Source organism: Nansenia antarctica (assembly GCF_963989245.1).
Source record: "Nansenia antarctica genome assembly, chromosome: 1".
Classification (NCBI taxonomy): Eukaryota; Metazoa; Chordata; class Actinopteri; order Argentiniformes; family Microstomatidae; genus Nansenia; species Nansenia antarctica.
The window spans coordinates 19,382,612-19,393,787 of NC_137674.1; positions in this window are offsets into that span (position 1 = coordinate 19,382,612).

Genomic DNA, 11,176 nt, shown 5'->3' on the forward strand with positions numbered 1-11,176 from the left:
ACGGGAAAGTGCTGTGTCCCTAGTTGTATGAATAGATCCCAGTCTAAAACACTATTGAACTGTCATTCTACCGCTGTAGTACACTGGTACTCTGGTGCAGGGGATTTCTGGTTTGGACCCGGAAATTGCTAAACGTCACGTTTGACGTCAGACTTAACAACCGAATTGATAAGTGTGGGTAAGTGAGTTCCAGACCTCCCCCCTCCCAGAAGCCCTTCTCCACCAGGGCAGCAGGCTGGCTGCAGCACAGGCATGGCCAAGCTGCCTGGAACCTGACAGTTTAGTATTTGTTCCTTTGAAATGAGATATAAATAGCATGTAGGTTATCGGTTTCAAGTTAGCTACCCAAGGCTTATAAATAATTGAAACTCACCCAGAGAGATGGTGACGCGGGGTGAGCCGGCACACAAGACAGGAAGCATTATGTATGTCGGCTTCCAGGGTGTGTGACTCAAAACCAACAGGAACCTGTCGTAAAAGGCAGAATGTCCAGAACCGTATCTGACCACAAAGCTCTGGTACGATACCTCTCCGACACACTGAAACTGTCCTACAATACAAACATGGAGATCACTTGACTTCAAAGCTTCAGCCGTAGAATTATAATTATGATATGATCGAGTGTTCTGGGATCCCTGCCACCACTGGGAGGAGGAGGAAGAGGAGGAGATGAAGCTTCTGGACCACAGCCACCAGATCTGGGCTTCCCCTGCTTGTTCCCCTCCATAAAACACTCACCTCTATCTATCTCATGAGCACATGGCGCTGCCAACCATAATTGCTTATTCAAGCTCAAACCAAAAGGAGAGTCATCTGAACGGCTGTCGGTCAGGATGTGCTTAGCAACGCTTTTGTATATCGTACTGCATGGCAACCAGAATACATCCTAGAATGTCTTTGCAGACCACATACACACTTTGGCACTCACCTCCATTTTGAAAGCTATGTTTGTCACCTGTCTGACTGTATTGCATGTACAGTATTGTCTGAGTACTGTATCTATATTCAACACATGATCCAATTATTTTTTTCTTTTTCTTTTCAGCTTGAGTGTTCATTTTGGGGTCTTAAACGACATTAAGAAACATTTACGATCAACTTGGTTGAGAGATAGTGAGGCTGATTCTGAAAGATCATCTCTGTAGTGACATGATCACACACTATTATTACTGATTTGATTTGATTAGATTTGTTATTTATTTGTTCAAGGGGGACACAGTACACTAATGAACACTTAAATGGAATGCGCACATATCATCAGTGTAAATGTACCCAATTATAGCCATAGGCTAATTTGCCGCTGGTGGCCCCCCTGCCAGAAGTAACAGGGCTACATTTCCTAATGGAAAAAATCAGGTTGTGGGGTAAAATAAATACATCATATAAATGAACGAGTTAATAACTTTTTTTATTTCGAACATGATTATACAATTATAAAAGAACAAATAACTAATATATGAGTACAGACCTATCAATGTTGGAAAGGGAGTAGGATGAAGCCTAAGCTTATCCTGTCCTACCCCTATCCCTCACTCTCAAGTGAGAACAATAATACTTCAATTATATAATCCAGTTAATTAATACATACATTTCAGTATCAACAGTACTAATAATTGTTCATTCTTAACAGTCACTGTACCTTTAAACAATAAACCTGATGGTCAAACACAAGCCTCGTCTGCCTCTCTTGTTGCTGTCTGACACCTGAACTCTCCTGGTCCACTGACATTTATCACTGCCCTCACTTATCATGCCCATAGCCCACATTTCTCCCCCCACACAGCGCTGCTAAGTCCAGCGCTCAACACAGATACACACCACATGGCTCTGCATGTCAACTGCACGCAACTACATTAGGAAGGAGAGAGAGAGAGAGAGCGGTAGAGAGCTTCTCCAGCATTGGACTTCCGCCAAGTCTGTGGCGGCAAAGTGAGCTGTGACCTCTCGTTCACCTCACACAGATGCACACACACACACGCACACATCTATATTTCATACCAGAAATATATCCCCAGACAGTATTTTACACCAGCTCCAGAGATCACCTCCCAGTGGTGAGGTTGGGGCAGGGGGTGCACAGCCAGTGTGCCGATCATACCGTCATCTGTAGGTGAGGCTACATAATATCCCACATCCCATTTTGGGGATACTAATATTACTAAATACTAATACTAAAGTGATAGCCGTTTAAGACATTCAACACTCTTTTTTTTATCATTATATATACTGTATATATATGTTTTTTGTTTGTTTCTTTTATCAATCTTTATATATTTTATTCATCTATGAATATCAAACTGCAGCTCATTCTGCTTTTCAGTATGTTTCAGTAAATACAGCTACTGTTACTGTAATTGCTTAGCCTTGTGAACCCCCCCCCCCCTCCCAGACACACACACACACACACAGGCCTCAAGAAGAAACAGTTTCCACCTGTCAGACATCTGGGACCTGTCTTCCCGCCTCTCCTCTGCTCACCCTGCCTAAATAAAAGGATCATCATCAACTCAGCGCCTTCCTTTACCTCTTCCCCACATCTCTATCTTCCTCATCGACCCCCCACCCCCCCACCCACATGTCCCTCTCCAACACGTCCCTCTCCAGAGCAACCAGACCAATATGATAGCACTGAGCATCTGGACTGACCTTTTTTTTTTTCCTCTGGCAGAGAGACTGGAAAATGTAACCCGTGGGCATGTCCCTCTGTTAATTCTGTGACCCTCCCCCCTTCTCTCTCTCCCTCTCTCTCTCTCTCTCTCTCTCTCTCTCTCTCTCTCTCTCTCTCTCTCTCTCTCTCTCTCTCTCTCCCCCTCTCTCTCTCTCCAGTCAGACTGTGTGATTGTTGCTTGGCTGCCTTTCCTGTAAACTCTGGGCCGAGGAATTCTGCTAACTCTCACCCCCCAGCTCCGCAAAGTGATTTGCAGATCTCACTCTATATACTGTATGTGTTTATATCTATATATGTGTTTATATCTATATATGTGTTTATATCTATATATGTGTTCATATCTATATATGTGTTTATATCTATATACCGGTATGTGTTCATATCTATATATGTGTTTATATCTATATATGTGTTTATATCTATATATGTGTTCATATCTATATATGTGTTTATATCTATATATGTGTTTATATATGTGTTTATATTTATATATGTGTTTATATCTATATATGTGTTTATATCTATATATGTGTTCATATCTATATTTGTGTTTATATCTATATATGTGTTTATGAGTTCCCACCAACTCCTTCCTGTGGTGCAGCAGTGCGGGCCTGGGCATGGAGCTCCATGCGCTGTGTGGTGGAGCAGCAGTGAGGGCCCTGAGTAAAAGCTTCAGTGTATTGTTGTGTGGTGAAACGACTTTATATCGGCCTGTGGTAGAAATGCCGTGACCAGTGGGAGAATGGCTTGTGGAAAACTCAAACCAGAAACTCCAGGACACAGTCTCTGCTTCCACTGTTGTGATTCCAGGTACGATCTTAGAGAGAGACTAGAACTACAGAGACAAGAGGCTCTCTGCATTTTCCTTTCCAACTGCTGGTTCCCAGAAGGATGAATCACTCAAGAGAGGGAGACCGGAGTGGCCCGAGTCTCTTTACCCTCCCCCCTCCCTCCCAGAGCAGTGAGGCATGAACTCCCCTACTCTCCCCCCCAATGTGTGACACTCACACCAAGGAACTGATCAGTAAACACATTTCATGGGAGTATTAGACTCTCAAATGTGTTGGTAAAGTCAGTGCTAGCCCTGCTCTAAAGCAGAGTCAGTGCTAACCCTTAGATAAAGTCGGTGCTAGCCCACTGTAGAATGTGCAAGATGGAACAGTTGCTTGAACAGTAAATGCTCACAAGGCAAAGCACAGTGTGAAAAGCCTGTTGCTTCTGTTGTTGTGTCGTTTGGGACCATGAAGTGTTTCTAAATCATCACACAGGGAGTTGTGCCTAACATGCAACCGTGCTGAAGTAGATGGAGAAGAGCCAGAGGTTGAGGTTGAGGAATCCCCCTCAGACTCTCTCAGCCCCTCCAGACCTACCATGCATCCTGACAGCTTTCTTTCATTCCAGGAAGTAGGAAAGAAGAGATACTTGACTTCTGCAGGTTAGACACAGCTACACAAAACTACAGACGATGGATAATGGCAAATGCAATGGAAATGTGGAGCCCAGAGTTTTGTTTCTCCCGGTGAAGAATGGTGTTTCAGTGGTGTAGGAGGGCATTCTTTGAGTAAGGGGTAAGGTAGGGGGGGGGGCAATGATGTTAGCAATGGCGTTGGTGCCAAAGCAAGGCACAGAAGCTGTGTGTGTGCTCATGGGCTGAACCCGGCGTGCAGCGCTGAGCCTCCGACAGGAAATGACAGAAGTCGGCGTAGAAGCTAAAAATAATGCCTGTTGTTGAGGGAGAATAGGACCGGGGAGGCTGGGAAGTACAGCAAATATTATTTCAATTAAACCACAGGACGACCACGCAGGCTGATTTCAGAGAAAACTCAGGGAGTCTTGGAGGTAAATGAAAGGAAAAGTCAGAGGAAGGTGAGGTAGAGAGCTGTCTTGTACAGGAACTGGATGTCTTGGGAGCTCGGGCGTGGGGAGTGGGGAGTGGGGAGTAGTATAGTGAAATCCAGTCTAGGCGTATCACTCATATTGTGTGAAGGAGACAATGCTGGATGTGTTGGTTGTATTGGGACTGGTGTATTTGTTGTGCTTTTCTCTATTGTTTAATGGAACTTTTCCCTTACTTGTTCTTCTTAAGAAGAAGAAGAAAAAAACACTTCTAGAACTGTAATGTTGGCACCCCCCTCCCCCCTCCCCCCATCCCTCACTCCTCCTCCAACTTTCTTCCCCCCCCTGGCAAGCGAACGCACCCTGGCACTCGACAGCGCAGAGCTAAGAATGGCGTGCTCCTCCGGCTCACGCAATGTGGTGTGCTGAAATTTCCTGCAATAAAAAACCTGATTGGGAAGATACCCATTAAAAAGTGTGAGGAAAGAGTTGTAAGCATGCCAGCTGACTGCTGACAGAATGAGTGAAGGAGAGAGAGGAGCTGAGGGGTGGTTGATGAAGGGTGAAGAGATAAAGACAGGATGGGAATAGAGGGCTAACTCTCTCAGTGACCATTGGTTACCCTGCCACTACTCTTAGAAGAAGAAGAAAAAAAACTCTTTCCCACAAGGCCCTTTTCTCTGCTTTTTGCTTTTTTTTCAAATCCTGTTTTCATTTAACATATGGCAGAGGTCCCTCTCTCGTTGCGTTTCCAAAACCAAAAGCTATTTCCTGATTCACTCCCTCACTCATATAATTATTCCACTGGACTGCTTTTTTTTCAGGCTTTTTTTTCAGGTTTCTTTTCCAGCGCTGCCTATTCTCCTCCGTTCAGGGGGGTGACATCATGGCCTCTGTGGAGCTAAGGCCCTAGGCGGCCTGGATACACGCCTGCAGGTCGGGGGTCACCTGGGAGTCAGGGGGGCGAAATAGAATGCAGGAATAGAGCTCTACACACACCACACACACCACACACACACACACACACACACACACACACACACACACACACACACACACACACACACACACTAGCCAGCCAGCCAGCTCTAAGAGACAGCTCTACTCTGAGAACAGTCCAAACAGTCTGTCGAGAACTACAGTGATCTGAAATTAGTATATATAGATTAGTATATATAGATAGATAGACTTTATTTGTCATTGCTACAGTACAGGTACCAAACAAAGCCATATATATATATATTTTTTTTAAATATTTGTAATGTTTATTATTATTTGTTGTTCTGTTCTGTCTTCTATGTTTTATGCCATGTGAAGCCAAAGGCACTTTTCCCACATCGGCATGGACAATAAAGTATTATTCTATTTCTATTCTGTTTCATTCTGTTGTGAGAATGTAACAGGACAAACACCATGCTGCTGCACTGAAGTGTAGTCACAGTCTGTGTACTGTCATCTGTGTATGACAGGCCTGCTAGACATGGGAGCCGTCTCTGAGCTCATGTGGGTCACATGGCTAATATGTCCAGGGTCCTCGTACTGTAACAGAGTATTGCATTCATTCTATAAATGGCACCATTGTTCCTTCATATACAGCGAGGCTTTTTATAACATCGCCCCGCTGAATACCCATAATATGCCCACAAATCTGCAGTCAGTGAAGTTTTGCTCATTAATCAATTGAACATGAACATGAAGTCACGAGAGGAGAGACTGACACCAGAAGGACCCACCCACAGAGTGTGTGTGTGTGCGCTTGTGTTTTGGACACTGGTGCTCCGCTCTGTTCGGAAATACTGTGTGACTGTGCACTTTGCTGTGTGTTCCCTCCCGAAAGCCAGACTTCCCTTTTCACACAATGAGAACGAGATGAAGAGGGAGAGTGAGGAAAGGAGACAAAGAGGAAATGAGGGGAAAAAAAGTCTGAAGAAAAAAGTCTGTAGAAAAAAGGGAGAGAGACAAATAAGGGGAAAGAGAGTGGCGTGTGGCGGCCTGCCTGTCTGCCTGCCTGCCTGTCTGTCTGTCTGTCTGTCTGTCTGCCTGCCTGCTTGCCTGCCTGTCTGCTTTCCTGTCTGTCTGTCTGCCTGCCTGCCTGCTTGCGTGCCTGTCTACTTGCATGTCTGTCTGCCTGCCTGCCTGTCTGTCTGTCTGCCTGCCTGCCTGCCTGTCTGTCTGCCTGCTTGTCTGTCTGTCTGTCTGCCTGCCTGTCTGTCTGCCTGCTTGCCTGCCTGCCTGTCTGCCTGTCTGTCTGCCTGTCTGCCTGCTTGCCTGTCTGTCTGTCTGCCTGCCTGCCTGTCTGTCTGTCTGCCTGCCTGCCTGCCTGTCTGCCTGCTTGCCTGTCTGTCTGCCTGCCTGTCTGTCTGTCTGCCTGCTTGCCTGCCTGTCTGTCTGCCTGTCTGTCTGCCTGCTTGCCTGTCTGCCTGCTTGCCTGTCTGTCTGCCTGTCTGTCTGCCTGCTTGCCTGTCTGCCTGCCTGTCTGTCTGTCTGTCTGTCTGTCTGCCTGCCTGCCTGCAGCTCTGTTTTCGAGGCACAGCTGTTGGCAGGATGAGGCTGGAGGATTTGCAGAGCTGTTGTCTGGATGCCTCCCCTGCCCAGACTCCCCTGGCGGTGTCCTCTTTCTCCCAACCAGGAGTCACTCCCAGAGAGCACCCTGATACCCCTCTCTAGCAACAGCAGGCAGTGCTCTCTCTCTCTCTCTGTCTCTGTCTCTCTCTCTCTCTCTCTCTCTCTCTGTCTCTGTCTCTCTCTCTCTCTCTCTCTCTCTCTCTGTCTCTCTCTCTCTCACTCTGTCTCTCTCTCTGTCTCTGTCTCTCTGTCTCTCTCTCTATCGCTCTCTCTCTCTCTCTCTTTGTCTCTCTCTGTCTCTCTCTCTCTCGCTGTCTCTCTCTCTCTGTCTCTCTCTCTGTCTCTGTCTCTGTCTCTCTCTCTCTCTCTCTCTCTCTCTCTCTCTCTTTGTCTCTCTCTCTCTCTCTCTCCCTTCCTCCTTCTACTGTTGGTCCCCAGTAAAAAGGGGGATGTGGGAGGAATACTCCAGACTGGTCCTGTTCCTGGGCCATGTGCATCCAACTGCTGCTTGAATGTCCCTTATCATCATATCTGATTTGTGTCATTGCAATTTCTCTGAAGGACCCTGGGGGAAAAAACAGCTTAGTTCACTGTGGCATAACAACGTGAAACATCGAGTCCCCGATGGCATTGGCATCAGCACCCTGGTTCACAGACCCTGGTCTGACTAGAAGGTTAAGGCATTTCAGCAAAACTCATCTCAGCATACCTTCAGTCATATGGTGTTGCATTGTAGTAGCTACACGACTCACACACAGTGTCACTCTGAATCGGGTCCCCACAATGATATTGTTCCAGCCATGTGCCTGCTACATTACGTTTAACACCTCTCCGTTTAATCCATCGAATGAATGCTGTAATCAATTCCCACGTAAATGGCGGGAGGATAAAACCTACCTATTCACTCCGAAATGAAAGACTACGGTACTCAGATGTCTGTGTTCCGCCGGTTCCAGGATATATCTGTGTACCGTTCTTTCAAAAGTGGACAACGGGAGGAGAGAGCCACGTGCTAACGGGACCTGACCCCCAGATGTTTTGACTAGAGCGCAATCAATTGTAAATTCCAGTGTGAGAGAAAGAGAAGGAGGGAGAGATGCCCCTCGTGGAGTCAAGTAAGTACAAAACGTCAACTTAATATTCATCAGGCTGTGGTGGAGAGCCCTGTGAATAAACCTCACCCCATCTCTCTCTCTCTCTCCCTCTCTCTCTCTCTCTCTCTCTCTCTCTCTCTCTCTCTCTCTCTCTCTCTCTCTCTCTCTCTCTCTGTCTCTCTCTCTCTCTCTCTCTCTCGTCTCTTCCACACACATGGGCCAGCAGGCAGGAGAGAGGGGGGGAGTTGGGTTACATTCCTTCCATCGGGCCTGTGTGTCTGCCAGGCAGGTCACTCCCAGTTCAGTCCCGGGAAACTGGGAGGGAAGAATTTCCTCTGTGTGTCCAATACTGGACAAGACCGCAACCACAGAACAGCCTGTGTATGCGTGTGCATGCATATAGGTCTGCTATGTGTGAACAAGAGTGTCTGTGTGTGGCTGTGTTTGTTACACTGCACACACATGCGTGAGTGCGTGCGTGTGTGTGCATGCGTGCGTGTGTGTGCATGCATGCGTGTGTGTGCATGTGTGTGTGTGTGCATGCATGTGTGTGTGTGCATGCATGCATGCATGATGGAGGGTAACACTGCTCCTCCGCTGATAAGACGTGTCTCAGACTGGACCGACCCAAGAAGGGTTTGACTCATGGCTTTAAGATCAGAACCGTAAGAACCTTAATCTCCTCTCTCTATAGTGTGGTAGTTCAGTCTTAATCTCCTCTCTCTATAGTGTGGTAGTTCAGTCTTAATCTCCTCTCTCTATAGTGTGGTAGTTCAGTCTTAATCTCCTCTCTCTATAGTTGGTAGTTTAATCTTAATCTCCTCCCCTCAGACTACGGGCTCCTGGGTGAACAGTCTCAGAGCAGCACAGTTAGATCAGACAGCTGTTCTGTCCAGTCAAGGTTCTAAGACACCAGACTCACCCTCTCTGTTCTCACCCACCAGAGGAAGTACTAAAGCAATGCCCATTACTTCATTCATGGTAAAAAAAATATTATATAAAAAAATGTATATATATATATATATATATTATTATTATTTTTTACCATGAATTAAATATATATATATATATGTATATATAAACTACACCTTAGCTGTTCCTCATGATGAGACATCTACTAGAAAATTGACTTCTAGCACGACGACTGCCAATGGCCCCTGGCCTGAGCATCGATTACCTTTTCCTGCTGTGACTGGTGGTGGATAAATGATTCACTTACTTAGTCAAATGTATTTGTTGTAAGTCGCTTTAGAATAAGGTGTCGGATAACTGCAAATGTAAATGTCAACTCTTCAGTCTTTTTCCTCCCATCTTTTCTGTTATCTTAATGTGTGTTCCTCCAGCTCCTCCAGATAAAGACACATCCATTACTGCTTTAGCCTGGTTGTCTCTTCTTTACTCTCCAGACAGACAGACAGGCAGGCAGACAGGCAGGCAGGCAGACAGGAAGGCAGACAGACAGGCAGGCAGGCAGGAAGGAAGGCAGACAGACAGGCAGGCAGGCAGGCAGGCAGGCAGGCAGGCAGGCAGGCAGGCAGGAAGGCAGACAGACAGACAGGCAGGCAGGCAGGCAGGCAGGCAGGCAGGCAGACAGACAGGCAGACATGCAGGCAGGCAGGCAGGCAGGCAGGCAGGCAGGCAGGCAGACAGACAGGCAGGCAGGCAGGCAGGCAGGCAGGCAGGCAGGCAGGCAGGCAGGCAGGCAGGCAGGAAGACAGACAGACAGACAGACAGACAGGCAAGCAGGCAGGCAGGCAGGCAGGCAGGCAGACAGACAGACAGACAGACAGACAGACAGACAGACAGGCAGACAGACAGGCAGGCAGGCAGGCAGGCAGACAGACAGACAGACAGACAGACAGACAGACAGACAGGCAGGCAGGCAGGCAGGCAGGCAGGCAGGCAGGCAGGCAGGCAGGCAGACAGACAGACAGACAGACAGACAGACAGACAGACAGACAGACAGACAGACAGACAGGCAGGCAGGCAGGCAGGCAGGCAGGCAGGAAGACAGGCAGATAGATTACAGACATAATGACAAAAAATGACATAATGACAAATTGACAGACATCCAGATAGAGACAGATACAGTAATTGACACAGACAGACAGAGACAGATACAGTAATTGATTGACAGATATACACATGATACAGACAGACCAACACATTGACAGAATAAAATACTTTTGACAGACAGACAGACAAAGAGCCATGGACAGAGAGTTTGGCCAGAAGCATGTTGCATTTACACACAAAAAACATAATGGTCCATGGCAGCAATGTACTGACAGCTCCTCATGGGACAGACATATAACACATGTATTGACCAATACGAAATATTTCGAACAAAGCTAGCAAACAGAACTTCTACAATCAGAACTACAATCCAAATACTCATCCTGGAAAGATACATAGAATGCTCAAAGGCGCTAGCATGTTGTTCCATAAAAAAGGTAGCCAAACTCTCTACTCTTCTGTAGGGCTTTCGTCAGACAGTCAGACCGACAGACAGACAGACAGACAGACGATCCCTATGCACTGGTGTTTCTGGCTGAGTCAGTGGATGGGAGCATGTCAGATGAATGCGGGATCTGTCAAGGAGTTGGCAGACACACGGCAGAGAGTAGGCTTAGTCAGGACGCCCAGGACTTGGCCCTCGGAGTCGACGTGTCACAAGGAATCAAATTAGGGCTTTCTACGAAAAGGGACATTTGAACAAGGGAAGGGACTTTCTCCAGACCTCTACCATAAGTAAGTTAAATCTATTTTGGCAATAAGAGATTTTCAGTGCCAAAGCTGATCCTGGTAACTTATTCAGTGTGTAATCTGTGTATTTACTGCATGCACTGTGCTCTGTTCTCTTTCCTTAGTGAGGAGAGGGGGATGACACTGTTATACAAGCTGTTTAATAGTAAGTACGTTTATTTCTATAGCACCTATCAACAGACCAGTGGTCACAAAGTGCTTTATATATATAAAAACATAATTAAAGAGCAAAAGTAATAGCAGG